Genomic DNA, 15,895 nt, shown 5'->3' on the forward strand with positions numbered 1-15,895 from the left:
TAGCACCCAACACCTCATGAGCAATGCATCAATGTTAGCAATGCCTAATGATTGCGTGTGGTTTTCCTTTATTCCCTCCTCTGGGAATCACCGTGTTTCTGCATTGGCATAACGCCTTTTCCAGAAGGTGCCAGAAAAGATGGGCTAAGTCATTGATGAGACTTGAATCGGAAGCCAGAGACAGCATGGCCTAGAGGTTCGTGGGTGGGTCCTGAAGTCCCACAGCCCGTGCGTGAATTCCAGACCCAGCCTCAGTTCCTTCATCTGTAAAATGGAGATTAAAATCACTCCCACCCGAAAGGGTCCCTGTGCAGATCAGCAAGGTAAGGCCACGGAGACTTCACCAGAACACAGTGAGGGCTGCTATGGTTCGGGCTCGCACAGCCACGTGCTCTCTGAGGGGCCGGAGGCTGGGGCTGGAGCTCCAGAGCACAAGATGAAGAAAGCGGCGGGTCTTGGTGTCCTCCTTGTCTGCTCTCCCTCCCACTGCAAAACAAAGATCTCCTTGCCTTAGTCAGTCAGGTAGCTGTAGGAGGGGCAGCCCTGGTGCACAGAGGACAAAAGTCCTTGATCTGCCAAGTACTATGTGTGTGGCCTTGGGCAGTCACTGCATATCCCCAAACCACAGTTGCTGGTAAAACACCACACCAATTAAGTCATTCACATAATTAGACAACCCGGGCCTTCCCCAAAGGAAATAGCCAGAGAAGCTCCTTAAGCATTGGTCCCTGCACAAACATTTATTGATCACTGGGCTGGAGGCTGGAGATGCGGTGCTGCATGGGGAGGGTGGGAGGTGCTTCTAGAAGTTTCCAGTCTCCTCCAGGAGGCAGAGGCTCAGACAGAAAGCTCCACTAAATGTGCCGAGAGGCTAACGTGCATCGAACACTCCCTGCAGAAGGCACTAGGCAAAGAGCTGTTCAGGCATGATCTCTTTCCACCTTGCTACAGCTCTGTATTGTAAGTACGACTGCTATCATGGCCATTTTACAGCTGTGTACGCTGAGGCTCAGAGAGGTTACATACTGTACACAGAGTCACACAGCTAGTCAACTGCTCCAAGAAAGGGGAGCACAGAGGAGGACCCTAGCAGGAGCAGAGGGTTTGTCAGGAGAGAAGGCTTCCTGGAGGAGGCGGTGTCTGCATCTTGGAACATAAGGAGTCAGCAAAGGGGCAGATGTATAAAAAAAAGGGACAGCAAAGGCAAGGGCCAAGGGAACAAAGAGACCACAAACAATACAAAAGGGATATGACCATGTAAAGCAGGAAGATAGAGGTCAGGTGGCTAAAGGCTTTGCTGCTGAGCTAAGAACTGGGGTTTTTAGATAGAAGGCAATGAGGGCCCATCGAAGGGCTGGTTGTAAACAAACAAATAAACAAACAAAAAAACAGGACCAGATTTATAATTCTGGAAGCTCTGCTCACCCCCCCCCCCCATAAACATCCAGGCTTCCTCGGGCTCCCTTCTCCTGCAAGAGGCTAGGGGCGCCTCTCAGACAACGAAAGGCCCCTTTTCTTTAGGCTACCATGGCCAGCCCATTCTTTTGACTCCACACTACCCACTGGCCCAGCTACTTTATCTCTCTGAACCACAATTTCTTCATCTGCCTTGTAAAATACCAGCAGCCCTGGGGTTACACTCTTACAAGCAGGAACCTGGGATTGCGTCTGTAAATGCCTACTCAGTACATCAGACACACTCAATCAAGGAGCTGCCTTCCCTTCTCCTTTTCCAGAGAGGCATCCTTCTTGTTCCTAATCTGAAAATAAACAATTCACATGCATGTTCTTCGACTGACCCAATGATCGATGGATTGATTGGACCTTTATTGTTTTCCATATGGACTAGTTTGGACTATTCATGAGCATCCCTGAAGGCCTCTGACATGTAGTGGTTTGTAATTTAGCTGAGGCCTCGCTGAGAATTGGCAGAAGCAATAAAGCTGGTGAGAGGAGCAAATCTTTTAGCCAGTGAGAAAGTCTCCCTGTATGATTTAGGCGGACACTGAGCTGCCATAACCAAGGGGTCCCAGCATGCAATGGCTTAAACAATACTGAGGTTCTCTTTCATGGGACAGACCCGAGATGAGCCATACAGGTCATCGATGAGGCTCTGCTCGACGTGGTCATTCCCACATCTGGTTTCTCCACCATTCCCTAGACTAGAATATTGCTGCTGTCTGCATGGCTGAGATTGGGCCACCATCATGGCTGGGTTCCAGTTGTCAGAACAAGGAAGAAGTGTGCCCAGTGACTGAAGTCTCAGACCCACTAGGGGTACACATAACTCCCACTGGCAGGAACTTGGGCACGTAAGCCAGCCAACTGCTGAGAATGATGGGAATGCAGTCTAAGTGTCCATCCACAAGCCCAGCTACAACTTTCATGGTAGAAAAAATGGAAGAATGGCTTTTGTTAACCAACTGACAGACAGCAACTGCTTCACAGGCTGCCATCAACCACCCACAGGATCCGAGACTTTGTTGTGAGTCCCCATTGGTGGTTCTCAGATACATTTTATTTACCCAACACTAGGTGCACAATTTGGGGGAACTGATGGGCCATTAGGCAGAGAACGTTCTCTCCAGTTCGGCCACAGAGCTCACCACTCCCTACTTCTAGAATGTTGGCCAAATGTGCATAGTTTCTCATATTCTTGGCCACTGTAGGCATTTGAGCCTAGGGCCGTTGTCCTGTAGTATCACTTATAATAGTAACTATTGAGGCTGGGAAATAGTGTTGAGATGTTATGCCTGAGAGGCATACCCACCATCTTACCACTTACTATGCTCTATCATGTGTCATATCATTTTATTCCGATCTGCTTTTTATTCCCAATTCCTGTTCACCAAACCCACGCTCTTCTCTTCATCCTCAGCACACAGCTAGACTAAAGTATATTTCCCAGCTAGACTATAATTCTCAGCCTCCCCTGCAGTGAGGTGTGGCCACGTGACTGAGTTCTCCCTAATGCAATATGAGTGGAGGGGATACTGAGGCCAGATGCATAAAACCTCCATGCACTCTTTAACTATGGGTTGAATGGGTGGCTGAAATGAGCCCCAGGATGACCTTGAAAGCTACATATTTAAGATGGCAAAGCCACTGGAAGCCGGCATCCCCAAATGACTGCAGGGAACACAGCCACCAACAACTTGGGACAAACTGAGACTATTAGGTGACAGAAAACACCCTTCTTGACCCCCAATACATGTGGAGTCTATTTGTTACAGCAGTTAGCCTACCCTAACCAACACACTCCATTTTATAAATAGAGCAACAGACACATTGAGAGGTCAAGACATCTGCTCAGGGTCACCAAGATAATATGTGGGACTCAGGGATTCAAACCCACCGATTCCAAAGCCTGGGCTCAAAATGATTCTTATGACTTGTTTTTTTTAGGCAGGTTTATTGAGGTATTATTTACTGCAATAAAATTGATCCTTGTAAGAGTAAAGTTTCATGACTTTTGACAAATGCAGTCACATACCCCTCTGCACAATCAAGATATAGAACATTTCTGTCATTCCCCAAAAGATCTCCTGTGCTTTTTGGCAGTGGACCCCTGTGTTTCCCCCTCTCCTAGCCCCTGGCAACCACTGACCTGACTTCTGTCTCTATATTTTTGGGATCACATAGTATGTGTATATGGCCTTTTAGGTCTGGCTTCTTTCACTAAGCATAATGATTTTTTTTTTTAAGACAGAGAAAGGGAGCATGAGCAGGGAGAGGGGCTGAGGGAGACAAAGAGAGAGAATCCTTAAGCAGACTCCCAGCTGAGCGTGGAGCCTGACACAGGGCTCCATCCCAGGACCCTGAGATCATGACCTGAGCGGAAATCGAGAGTCAACCACTTAACCGACTGAGCCACCCAGGCACCCCACCAAGCATAATGATTTTAAGATTCACCCATGTTATTGCATATATCAGTACTTTATTCTTTTCTGAGTAGTATTCCAATGTATGGAGGTACCACTATTTATTTGTCCATTCACTAGCTGATGAACATCTGGGCTATTTCCAGGTTGGGGCTATTACAAGTAAAGTTGCTATAAACATTCACATACAGGTATATGTATGGACTCATGTTTTTATTTCTCTAGGGATTGATGGGTCATAAAGAAAGTATAGGTTGAACTTCACAAAAAACTGCAACCATTCTCCAAAGTGGTTTCCCAGATTTTTATGAAGATGGCAGCAAAAGTGAAAACAGAAACCCTTGTCTCTCCCAAAAACCTAATCCAAAGCAAAGGCTTCAAAGACTAGGAAGACAGTGTTGAAGGGTGTCCACAACCACCAAAACAGTGAAGATCCACATGTCACCTGCTTTCAGCCCAAGATGCTATAGCTCCAAAGGCAATACAAGTCATCTTACAAGAGCATCCCTAGGAGAAACAAGCCCGACCACTACGCCACCATCAAGTACTCCCAACCATGAAGTTGGCCGTGACGATCAAGTCACCCTGGTGTTCATCATGGACATCAAGGCCAACAAGCACCAGATCAAACAGGCTGCGAAGAAGCTCTGCGACCTTGACTGGCCAAAGCCAGTACTCTAACCAGGCCTCATGGCGAGAAGGCACATATTTGATCCCTGACTACTAAATACTTTCGGTGTTGTCAAAAAAATTGGGATTATCTAAACTGAGCCCAGTTGGCTAATTCTAAATATAATAACCCTTTTTTTAACCATCTTAAAAAAAAAAGCAGTTATCCCATTTTGTCTTCCCCTGAGCAATGTGCCTGAGTTCCAGTTGCTCTGAATCCTCACCAGTAGCTGGCATTATGTCTTTTTAATTTTAGCTATTCCAGTGGCTATGTACTGGTATTCCACTGTGGTTTTATTTATTTTTTTTTTAATATTTTATTTATTTATTTGACAGAGAGAGTGAGAGCGCACAAGCAGGGAGAGCGGCAGGCAGAGGGAGAGGGAGAAGCAGGCTCCCTGATGAGCAGAGAGCCGGATGCGGGACTCAATCCCAGGACCCTGGGATCATGACCTGAGCCGAAGGCAGACTGAGCTTAACCGACTGAGCCACCCAGGCACCCCCACTGTGGTTTTAATTTACATTTTTCCAGTGACTAATAATACCAAGGATCTTTTCATAGACTTATTGGCCATTCATATATATTCTTTGGTAAAGTGTTTATTAAAAAAATCTTTTGACCATTTCTTACTCGAACTGTTTCTCTTGCAAATATTTTCTTCCCCCTTATGGCTTGTCGTCGTACTTCCTTAACAGTGTCTCCCAAAAAGCATAAGTTTTCATTTCAATAAAGTAAAATTGATCAATTTTTTTGTGGTTTGAAGTTTTTTTATGCTGTCATTTTGTCTTGTAATGATTTAAAATTGTGTCTCTGCCTCACCTAGAGAGAGCTTTCTTTGCAGGATGACACTGGGAAGTGGATTTGCAGCAATCACTGGGTGATTTTAGAAGGTTACATTTACACATCAGAATTCCTTTGTTGGAGGGGGTATTGGGTTTTCATTTGGCGTGTTGTGGCTTTTTGAAATCTTTGTTTATGACAAGGGCCACCAAATGAGAAAGAAAAAAATTAAGGCAATTTGAAAAGGCAGCTCAGAAGTTTTGTGAGCCCAAGACTCTCTTGGCAGAAGCCCGATGCAAAAAATAACAGAGGAAGGAGTCTTGCCAAATGAATAGGAGAATGTGACAGGCAAGACCCATGGGCCTGGCACCACACACCTTAAACCTGTGGACAAGCCAACCCCCAAACCTGGGCTTGTCCAAGAGAAAACTATTCTACTGCTTAGCTAGACTCCCTCAAGTTCCCATTTATTGCCTCCCGTGTTGGGCAGACTTTAATAACCAAAGCACAGGGCTTCTTGCAAATGGCCCTTCCTTCCCCTGCAGTTATAACCGGCCAGGTAATTCCGGAACAATCTGACTCCCAGCTTACCAAAAAGGGAGGGGAGCAGATAGCATATTTTCCATGGCTTTCTCCGTGTCCCACTGGCCCTGGAGCTCACTGGTGCCAGCCGAGGTATTTCAGGGCTGACAGTTCATGATATTACATGGCTGCTAACACCCAAACCTGCAACGGCCGACCCAGTTAATTCGAGTCCGCGTCCGTGCCTGCTGCTGGCTTATGGGCCCGTTCCGCAGCTCCGAGATGGCATAAAATGTCACACGGTCTGGACTAATTGGATTTCCAAGGCCATCTGTCCAAATCTGGATTTTGCAAGAGAAAGATACCCAGGATCATGAGAAGAGTGCCTTCACTTTGGTGTCAGAAAGCTTGAGCTTAAAGCCCCTGGAGCACCACATCCCAGCTGTGTGACCGAGGGCAATTCACTCCACCTCTCGGGTCCTCTGTTTCCCCATCTATAAAGCAGGGATTCATAAAATAACAAAGAGGTACATGGAATGGCACACAAGTGCCCAGCACAGGTAGTCCCTGGCACGTTGTAAGCTCTCAAGCAAGCACCTTTCCTCTTCTTTCCCCTACAGACGGTCTGACAACAAGTCCGTGAAATCAACCGCTGGGGTTAAGGTGGACACAGACCTATTTCTCCATGTCTGTGCGTCTCAGCTTCCATATTGGTAAAGAACGCTCTGAAGCAAGAGACCTGGAGCTGGAAATACCGACCTGGGCAACATCACCAAGTGGAAGTAGAAGCAACTGCTCAGGTGGCGTCAGAAAAATGGTTGGCCCAGTGGACACACCAACATTCAAGGTCAGCTGAAGGATGGGAGACAACAGTTGAAGACCAGTGAGAGTGGCTAAAGCGACAGGGAGAGTGTGGACACCCCACCACAAAGAGCACCAGGAAGAGAAGATCTAGCACATGCTCAGGGGGCTTGGCTTGGCTTTTGGGAGGTCATGTATTTCAGGGCTAGTGATGGGGGGTTGAAGGTGGTGGAAACATTGAGGTAGGCAGATGAATGAGTTCAGAACATGGGGAGAGAAAAAGGACAACAGTTCAAAAGCCAAAACCAAAGGGGTCAAGCGATAATGTCAAGACGGGGAAGATCTTGGCACATTAAAATGTTGCAGGAAGAGAAGGAGACCAGACAGTGACAGAAAGCCATCAGGAACCAGGAGTTTCATTGGATCCACATGTGGAAGCCAATGTCCAGGCCGCAGTGATGTTCGGTGCAATCCTTCACAGGGGCTGTTGGATGAGCTTGCACAACTTTGACTCATGAGTGATTGAGAGCAAGGTCAGGGCTGTAAACAGCTCTAGTAACCTTGTGACACAGTGCTGGCCCCAGGACAATCAGGCAATGCATGGATTCCTCCCAGAGTCCCAGTCTCTAGCAGTGTGCCCAGAGCAGGGAAATGGCAAGTTGGAGAATCACTACATTGGCCACATGATCCTTAGAGGACAGTGAGGATGAAGTCCAGTCAGGAGTGTGGATACTATCTCAATTCTCCCCTGGGATCTGTGAAATACCACGGGGGCCATGAGGGACAGAAGTATTAGGAGGAGGAGCAGAGAACCTGAGACTGGAGGCAAAAGCTCAACCCTCTGGGGTTCCGTAGCCATAGTGGGTTTGACTAATATCTGTCTTATCCTTTGCAAAGTGCTTTCACAGAGTGTATCTGAATTTGGGGAAGAATTAGTCCCATTTTACCGAATTGAGAAACAAGTTTCGAAAAGTTCAGTGGCTTGTTCAAGGTCATGCAGCTGGGGATGGCAGGGCTGGGACCCAGCCCCCTATTTCTGGGATTCATGGTCTAACTCCGACTCCCCACCCAGGGAACTTCTGAAATCAACCCAAGCAAACACACATTTCTTTTTTTTTTTTTTTTTTTTTTTTTAAAGATTTTATTTATTTATTTGAGACAGAATGAGAGAGAGAGAGAGAGCACATGAGAGGGGAGAGGGTCAGAGGGAGAAGCAGACTCCCTGCCGAGCAGGGAGCCCGATGCGGGACTCGATCCAGGGACTCCAGGATCATGACCTGAGCCGAAGGCAGTCGCTTAACTGACTGAGCCACCCAGGCGCCCCGCAAACACACATTTCTTAAGCACCCTTGTGTCCTAGGCGCCATGCTAAGGCATGAACGATGAATTTTGTGAGTGGTAGAGGTGTTAGCTGTTTGCCCAACACCCACCCCACGCTCTTTTATTGCTACAGAACTCCGATTTCACTTGGGGGAGCAATGTACCTTTGGACTAAACCAGACGTGACAATCCTGCTCCCCAGTGTCCTCGCAACTTAGGGGTTGTAACATGACCCAATTCTGGCCGATGAGCTATAAGGAGAAATCTGCCAGGTGGGGTTTCTGGGAGGATTCTGCTTTCTTGATAAAAAGGGACAGACTCAGCTATCTCTCCCGGTCCTGCTTCTCTATGCTTCTTTCCCCGCCTCCCTTGCAACCTGAGACTCAGGGATTCATTTGTGACCCAAGGCCTGGGGATGGTGACCTTGCATTCTGCAATCATGAGCCCACAACACCAGGATGATATGGAAGATGCAAAAGAGGAAAAGCTCACATCTCTGGTAGCACCATGGAACAATAGAACAAAGGCCAGCATCCAGCCACCTCTAGACTTCTAGCCTTGTAAGAAAAAAAACACAGACAAACGTCTATTTGCCCCAGCCATTGATATTAGACTTTTTATTGCCTGCAGATAAATACCTTCCTAATTGACAAACACGCCCACTCCAGGAAGGAGGCAAGCCTCAAAGCCAAAATCAATAATCCAATTCAATTATATATTTATTTGTGCGTTTACTGATTCCTAGCTATGATGGTTAATTTTAAGTGTCAGCTTGATTTGCCCGCAGATATTTGGTCAAATATCATTCTGGTTGTTTCTGTGAAGATGTTTTCAGATGAAATTAACTTGTGAAAAAGTAAAACAGATTGCTCTCCCTAATGTGGCAGGCTTCACCCAATCAGTTGAAAGCCTGAACAGAAAAAAACATTGATCATCTCCCTAATAAAAGGAAATTCCTCCTACTTGACTGCCTTTGATCTGGGACATCAACTTTTTTCCTGCTTTCAAACCCAAACTGAAACATCAGCTCTTTTTGGGTCTCAAGCCCGCCAGTCTTTGGACAGGCACCACACCATCAACTCTCCTGGTTCTCAAGCCTTTGGACTCAGACTGCAACTACATCATCAGCTTCCCTGGGTCTCCAGCTTGCCAACTGCAGATCTGGGAACTTGTCAGCCTCCATAATCATGTGAGCCAGCTCTAATAAATAAAAGATAGATGGATAGATAGATAGATAGATCGATCAATCGATCGATCCTATTGGTTCTGTTTCTCTGGAGAACCATGGTTAATGCAGCTGCCTTTTTTTTTCCTACACACAAACTGTATATAAATGGTGATAACAGCTATATTCATATTAGCCCAGAAATGGAAATAATAACTTTTATGTCCATCAACAGGGGATAAACAAATTATGATTTATCCATACAATGAAATTCTACTAAAGCAATAAAAAGGAACCCCTGATGGTATACACAAGAACATGGATAAATCTCAAAAGTATTATGCCCAGTGAACAAGGCCAGACACAAAAGACCACGTACTATATGGTTCTATGTATGTGGAACTCTAGAAAAAGGTGAATCTGATATATAGTGACTGAGAGCATATCTGTGGTGGCTGGGACCAGGTACAAGAACATGGGGGTGATAGAAATGTGTCCCATATCATCGTTATGTTGGTAGTTACATGGGTGTACATTTGTGAAACTCATCAAACTATATACTTAAAATGGATGCATTTTATTTAGGTAAATTTCACCTCATTAAAGTTGAAAATGCAGGGGCGCCTGGGTGGCTCAGTCAGTTAAACATCTGCATTTGGCTCAGGTCATGACCCCAGGGTCCTGGGATTGAGCCCCTGCATCAGGCTCCCTGCTCAGCAGGAAGCCTGCTTCTCCCTCTCCTCCCATTCGTGCTCTCTTTCGCTCTCGCTCTCTCTCTCAAAATAAATAAAATCTTTTTAAAAATTGAAAATGCAGGGGTGCCTGGGTGGCTCAGTCGTTAAGCATCTGCCTTCGGCTCAGGTCAGGATCCCGGGGTCCTGGGATCGAGCCCTGCGTCGGGCTCCCTGCTCCGCGGGAAGCCTGCTTCTCCCTCTCCCACTCCCCCTGCTCGTGTTCCCTCTCTCGCTGTGTCTCTTTCTGTCAAATAAATAAAATCTTAAAAAAAAAAAAAGAAAAACTTTTTTTGATATAATCTTTGGAAGGTGGTGTGAGTTAAATGCCTGGGAGTGAGGGCACCTAAGGAGGGTCAGGTTTGGCTATTTAAAATACAAATATTGGGTGCCTGGGTGGCTCAGTCGTTAAGCGTCTGCCTTCGGTTCAGGTCATGATCTCAGGGTCCTGGGATCAAGCCCCACATCGGGCTCCCTGCTCCGCGGGAAGCCTGCTTCTCCCTCTCCCACTCCCCCTGCTTGTATTCCCTCTCTCACTGTCTCTCTCTCTCTCTGTCAAATAAATAAATAAAATCTTTTTAAAAAAAAATTAAAAATGCAAAAAAATGTGGTTTTTTTTATTTTGAAGTGGGTCACATAGGTGGATATAATCCAAGTATATATAAATAAAGAAATGGAGGAAAGAGAGGCTGAACGTAGGATGAAGCCAGGAGAAAGTCAACTCACAAAGTGCACATTGATCACTTGATTGCAGGGAGCTGCAAATTGGGGCTGAGCTTCCCAGAAGCCAAAGCAAAAAAAGAAAAAGAAATGTTTACAAGCTTTCATATGTCCACAAGAGAATATCACAGTGCTCATAAAATAAAATTGCATCACAGAGATACGGTGGCATGGAAATATTATGGGAACACAGAGAAGGAAATGACTAATTCTGTTTGGGAAAACCAGGAAATGTTACAGAGATGAGGGCTGGGGGAAAAAAAAGAGCTAATGCTTGCTGTTTGGGGAGTATGGATGTTCGGGGAGGGGGATTGGGCTCCTGGAGGGGAAACAATCCGCTTAACTCATTTCCTAGATGCCCTTCAACTCCAAAGAGGTCGTGGTCTCAGGAAGCAGGAAGAAGGCTGGGGCCGAGCCCATGTCTCTGCGGGGGCCCAGGGAAGGAACAGTTGCCCCAGAGCCAGGAAAGGCCGGTCGTTTCTTTACCCACCAGTTCACCACGATCCATCCAAACGAGGGTCAGACCCCAGCTGGACTTCGTCTGGAAGGCCTTTGCCAGGTCAGCACGACCCCTTTCGCTGCAGGATTCAGGGGCAGTGGGGTGGGGGGGAGCCCAGAGAGTGTGGCACTGCTGGGGAGGCGGAGCGGATTACTAGCCCACACAGAGCACTTGGGTCTTTTAGCCACCACTCTGGCTGGACTGCACTCAATTATCAGCTGTGGGTCGTCCCTGCCCACACGGATGACCTCTCCTCCCAGCCGCGTTCCGCAGTCCGAGTCATGCCTGATTATCACCAGCTAATGAGAATTCCTGGCCTTGGTCAACTGCCCACACTCAGGAATTCGCTATTCATGAGAAATGTCAACTTTACGAAAACGAGTCCTGTGTGTCAGCTCTTTTTCCCACATTCAGGGTTTACAGCTGACAGGACTTTGTTTCACATGATTTGCTGATGGGGAAGAGGCCGTAATCCAGGAAACTGCTCTGACAAATCATCCCCTGGGCCAGCAAAGCATTCTGGAACATTCTTTTTATTTGTCCCCTTAGAAACCGTCTGGAAAGGGAAACCTTGGGATTTAAACAAGGCTAGAGTGGAAGACGGGATGCCTAAAGGGAGAGGAGAGCAGTACTGTGAGGACCCCCGCCCCACGCCCCTTTCTGTACACACAGAACGGCCCCCACGCCAAGAGGGAAGCCAAGACCTCCATGTCAATCCCAGCATCTGGCAGAGACGAGAGCCGCTACTCAGGACGAGGCCATTCCACACCGTGACCTTATTTCTCCTTCATTCAGAGGTTTGAAACTATAAAGTCATTGCTACCGAAGATGACAATCTGCTTTCTGGCCCTGGGTAGATAAATGGGGACAATATCAACAAAGCGCCAACCCCCCTCCAGAGAGCACACCTGTTCCACCTCTAGCCACGTGACTGTCTCTCTTTCTCCGAATCTGACTTCTGGACTAACAGAGGACGAATTTCATAACTGATAACGAGCGCCATCCTGTAGACGGCCAGCAGGGCCTGTCCAGAGGACGCATATTCTAGGCCAAGAGGCTGGGAAGGGATGCTTCCTCAGGAGGGACCTTCCTTAAATGCAGAGACCCTGCATTGTAGGATGTTGGACATGGTAATTCTGGATGGAGCAAAGCACAGGAAATACTAAAGCTGTACAAACAGCGAGAACAGGAGGGCTGGGCTCCCACGGGCCCCTACCCGGCCCCCACCCCCAAGCAGTCCCAGCTCCCCCAGGGCCCATCCGGCCCCTGCAGGTTCCCAAAGACCGTTGATATCATAGTCAACTACATCCTCATGGCTGTGTTTGTACGGCCCCTCGCAGCTTAGGACAGCTCTCACTGGGCGGAGGAAGGCCCAGTGGCGTGCTGAGATTGGGAAACCGAGGTCCAGAAAAAGGCCCCACATCACACAGGTAGTCAAGGGGAAAAGAGCCTAGCAGCCAACAGCCGGGACTTTGCAGTCAGAGGAACTCTCTGAAATCATAGCCAACTGCCTTCAGCTTGGTTGCTGGCTCGCTGGAGCTTGCCTCCTCCTCTGCGGTACGGCGTACCCTCCAGGAACAGGGTCCCAGGGCCACCCTGCCAGGCTTCACAGCTCAACCACTTGCCAGCTGAATGACTGTGGGCAGGTTACTTACCCCCTCTGCACCTTCCTTTCCTCCCCTGTAAACCAGGAAGGATATTGGTACCCAGTGCACACACGACCCGGGAAACCCTCACACACATATGCGGAGAGAAAGAAGCCAGACGTAAAGGACCACACTGCATGATTCATCGATTTGATGTTTGAAAACGGGCCAACGGCTTCATGAGTATGGGGTTTTCTTGTGGGGTGCTGAAAACGCTTTGGAACTAGACAGAGGTGACGGTTGTAGAACATTGAGAATGTACTAAATACCGTTGCATTGTTTATTTTGGAAATGGTTAATTGGAGGGTGAGCCTGGCTGGCTCAGTCGGTAGAGCTTGTGACTCATGATCTCGGAGTTGTGAGTTCGATCCCCATGTTGGGTGTAGAGATTACTGAAAAATAAAATCTTCAAAAATAAATAAACAAACAAATAAAGTGGTGAATTTTGTTACATGAATCTCACCTTAGTAAAATTGTATTTATTTACTTACTTGTTTATTCAATGGGCCAAACTCACCTAACAGGCTAGAAGTCAAAAGAATGGTTACTTGAGGTTTAGGGGAAAATGGTAATAACTGGGAGGGGTAAAAATGGTAATAACTGGGAAGGGAGCCTTCTGGGAGATGCTCTGTATCTTGATCTAGGTGGTGGTGGTCACATGGGTAAGAACTAATCAAGTTCCATGCTTGAGATTTATGCACTTAGAGGGTTGTTGTGATAATGAAATGTAATCCATGGCAAGCTCTTTAAATTAGCCCTGACACATAATAAGTGCTCAATATTTTTTTTTTAAGATTTATTTATTTTGAGAGAGAAAGAGAGTGTGTGTGTGCGTGCGCACACGTGCGTGAGCAGGGGGAGGGGCAGACAGAGAGAGAATCCTCAAGCAGACTCACCGCTAAGTGTGGAGCCCAACTCAGGGCTCGATCCCAGGAACCCGGGATCATGCCCTGAGACGAAATCAAGAGTTGGACATTTAACTAACTGCCACCCAGTTGCCCCAGTGCTTCATATTCTATCTGAATAAGAAGATGGACGTTAGCTGAGCCTACTGTGGTGATCATTTCACAGTATATGTAAGTTAAACTATCGTGCTATATGCCTTAAACCTATGCAGTGATTTAAGTATTTCTCAATAAAACTGGAAAAAAATAAAAATAAGTAAAATAAAATAAGAAAATGATAATTATCTCAAAAAATAAATGCTCAGTAATTAGTAACAATCATTAGTATGATTATTATCTCATACTGTTGGAGGACTAAATGAGACAATGCACATAAGACATTTAGTGCAGGAGCTGGCTTTCCATACACATCCCCTAAATAGAAGCAATTTTCATGCATATTAAACTGGACCCAAACCTTATGGCTCAAGACTCAGAGCACTTCGCAAAGCACCATCCTGCCTACTCAAGAGGTTGGTTTGACATAAACCTTGGGGAAAAGAGCCAAGGATTTAAGAATTAGAGGTTGGTACAACACAGCACAGCCTCGGGATAAGCTGGGTTACCTCCCGCAGACCAGCCTGCATACAGGGGAAACCATTTACCCTCATACAGGCAGAACTTGAAAGGGAAAAGTCACCTCTGGGGAAAGACTGTCCTTGCTAAATCCTGCTGACAGGTGGCACCCACCTGGCTCATTAATGTGCTCCTTTTTTTTTTAAGATTTTATTTATTTATTTGAGAGAGAGAGAGAGACAGAGGGCAGGGGGAGGGGCAGAGGGAGAGGGAGAAGCAGACTCTCTGCTGAGCAGGGAGCCCAACATGGGGCTCGATCCCAGGACCCTGAGATCATGACCTGAGCCAAAGTCAGATGCCCAACTGACTGAGCCACCCAGGCGCCCCTAATACACTCTTTTGCTAGGACTCCTACATTGCCCAATTACATTTGATTGGCAAGCTTCATACAAACCCAAAAGAATGGCCTCCTCTCTGTTGGGCCACACTGTCCCAGGTACATACTCACTTCCCTGGGATTTATAAGGTGTGACAATTTTCACTCAATTGCGTGTGTCTCCTTCCAAACCCCAGCTCCTTGCAGCAAGCAGTCCTGTGCCACCACCTTTTCAGCCCAAGCTTAGCTCCCAGAACATCACAGAGAATTAATATATATGTGAGGATTGGAGGGAGAGAGTCAGGGGCTCCCTGATGGGGCAGACCCTTGAGAACAGAATCATTTCCCTACCTCTGATGATGAGAAGATTTGTTCAGGAAGGAAACACTGAAGCAGAAAGAGGCCAGTCTCGGGGCGGGGGGAAGTGCAGAAGCTTCCTGGCTCTTTCTGAGTCAGTTTAATTCCATTTAGAAAGGATTATCAAGATCCAGAAATTGCAGTAATTTTTGGCTTGGGGTCAGAGGGGAGAATGAAGTTAGGTGCAGAAAACATGGTTCTATGATGTTTTTTGTTTCTGTCATGGGTTCAGGCCTTACTCCTTATCAGCACGGCTTTTGCAAGCATATAATGCCAACCACAACACACTTTCATCTAGACTAAATGAATTTAGATCTTAAAAATAAATGCAACTCTTTACCTCCAAGGTCTTCCTCTCCAGAGCCCATAACTCCAGACTAATCATGAAAGAAGCATCAGACAAATCCCACCTGAGGAATATTCTACAAAATACCCACCCAGTACTCCTCAAGACTGTCAAGGTCATCCAAAACAAAGTCCAAGAAACTATCACAGCCAAGAAGAGCCTAAGGAGCCACAACACGAAATGTAATGTACTATTCTAGATGGAATCCTGGAATAATAAAAGGGCATTAGACAAAAACCAAGGAAATCTAAATAAAATGTGAATTTTAGTTATTAATAATATATCACTATTGGTTCATTAATTATAAAAAAAAGAAAAAGAAAAAAGTACCATTCTAAAATAAGACAATACTGGGGAAAACAGGTTGCATCGCATATGTGAACTCTGTACTATCTTTGCAATTTTTCTGCAACTCTATTCTAAAAAATAAAGTTTATTTTTTTGACAAAAATCACTGCAGAGCATTCTTCAAAATGTCAACAACCTTGTCCCACTCACCACCCCCTCCAACATGGACCTGCTCATCAACACTAACACATCAGAGATTTTACCTGCCTTGTGTTTCTTCCCCCCACAGTGCTGGACCACATGCCCGGGCCACCTCCCATTTCATTATTTCCA

General features: G+C 46.4%; 1 long non-coding RNA gene across 1 annotated transcript; it reads left to right on the forward strand.

The window, feature by feature from the left end:
- The first annotated feature begins 10,937 nt into the window (after nt 1-10,937).
- LOC135364064 (uncharacterized) lies at nt 10,938-15,411 on the forward strand. The gene is made up of 3 exons (XR_010410512.1): nt 10,938-11,149; nt 11,639-12,968; nt 15,276-15,411. It is a non-coding gene; the product is annotated as an uncharacterized LOC135364064 (long non-coding RNA).
- Nucleotides 15,412-15,895: the final 484 nt, after the last annotated feature.

The sequence above is a fragment of the Mirounga angustirostris genome, unplaced genomic scaffold, assembly GCF_029215605.1.
Source record: "Mirounga angustirostris isolate CCGP_5_RB_7025 unplaced genomic scaffold, mMirAng1.0.hap1 SCAF_4, whole genome shotgun sequence".
NCBI lineage: Eukaryota > Metazoa > Chordata > Mammalia > Carnivora > Phocidae > Mirounga > Mirounga angustirostris.